This window comes from Octodon degus, unplaced genomic scaffold, assembly GCF_000260255.1.
Source record: "Octodon degus isolate 3935 unplaced genomic scaffold, OctDeg1.0 scaffold00149, whole genome shotgun sequence".
Classification (NCBI taxonomy): Eukaryota; Metazoa; Chordata; class Mammalia; order Rodentia; family Octodontidae; genus Octodon; species Octodon degus.
In genome coordinates this window covers 6535615-6537252 of record NW_004524725.1, presented here as the reverse complement: position 1 = coordinate 6537252, position 1638 = coordinate 6535615, and positions in this window count along the sequence as shown.

Below are 1638 nucleotides of genomic sequence, written 5' to 3'. Positions count from 1 at the left end.
ATTGATCACCTTTTCTTGCTGAAATTAATATTTAGGCATTTGACTTAATTTTGTTCGATGCGTTTTTAATATTTTTTTAATGTGTTTATACAGGGTGTTCAGAGTCTCACTATTCAGATCAGACTCATAGTGATCCTCCTGTTTTCAACCTCCCAAGCGCTGGGATTACAGTTGCAGGCCGCCACACCCAGTCTGAGCCACTGTCTCAGTGTGCCCTGAGGGTGGGGCAGCAGGATATCCCAACCCCTGCATCTGTCTAAGCAGGCACTTTAGTCTGCTGAGCTATCTTGCCAGCCCTGTTCGATGTGTTTTCAAGTTCCCACATTTTCTCTAAAATTTTATTTTTCTCCAAAATAATCCAGCAAAGTCTTGTTGCAGATAAATTTTCCATTTGAGAATAATTCTGTCAGTGTAGTACTTGTTTAGTTTTAAAAGAAAAGTCAGGTTAATATAAAAATTACCAAAAACCCAATTTAACAAGTCACATCCATAGTAAATTTTAAGAGCAATCTTATTTACTAGCAAAATATTTTGACAATTTTCTGGAATTTTACCAGTAAAGGAAGGTGTCTTAAAAACTGTTATTTCTTTGTCAGAGTCTGTTGTATACTAGTTACATATCTGCACCATTACTGAGCTGTGCATTTCTTAAAATAAGATACCTGATTATTGGTCAAAAATAAATGTGTTCAGATTCCTAATAGTGTACAGAATCCATGATCTGAGTCATTACATTGATTAGATATGCTTTAACAAAGTCTATGAAATGTAAATTCAAAGGTAATACATTCAGCTGTTTTATTAAAATGACACATAGTAAAATGCAGCATTAAAAAGCAGCAAAATTTTAGAAAAAATGTTTTTTTCTTTTAAAATACGCAAGAAACTAAATAATGTAGAGGTTACCCTGAATTTATGATTATGTTGACTTATACTTTTTATTTTATAGAAAGATGAATTAGACAATCTGATTTTTGGAAGGTAGAGATGAAGAGTAAAGAGCACATATTTCAGAATATATAATTCATGACATATCAAACCGAGTAGCTTAAATATGAGCAAAGCTCTAATATTATCTGGTGGAGATGTTATGTGGCTCGGAATTCTTAGTTTTAATTTCAGAAAGGAAGCTTTAAATGCTTGCTGAGAATTTCAGCCCAGTCCAAGGCATGGAGCTCCCACCATTCGACCTGACTTAATAGGGAGACTCTATTGATGTTTCATCTTTTTAATCTTTGGCACCTGTTGTTTACCATTTAAAGTTAATTTTAAAAGAAAACTTACAATTAATATATTTTACAATGTAGAAAACTGAAAGACTTAAAAGGCATAACATGGATGGAATTTTTGCAAAGTAGTATGCATATTAAGAGAAAATTTGTATGCTCAATAAGAAAAAAATCATTCTTTTCAGAAAATAATTTCCAAAAAGATGACACATATTTGATATGATCTCTAGTTCAATGGTTCTTCACAGAGAAGTTGCAGCCCAGAATCTAGAACTTAAAGCCCTCCAATTCAGTTTTAGCTCTTTTGTGTTAGGAATGCTAGCTTTCAATTTTACTGATTCAATTTGTTCATCGGTAAAATGATATCAATTTCCATTTTTTCTTCATTTCTCATATTTTTTCCTGTCCT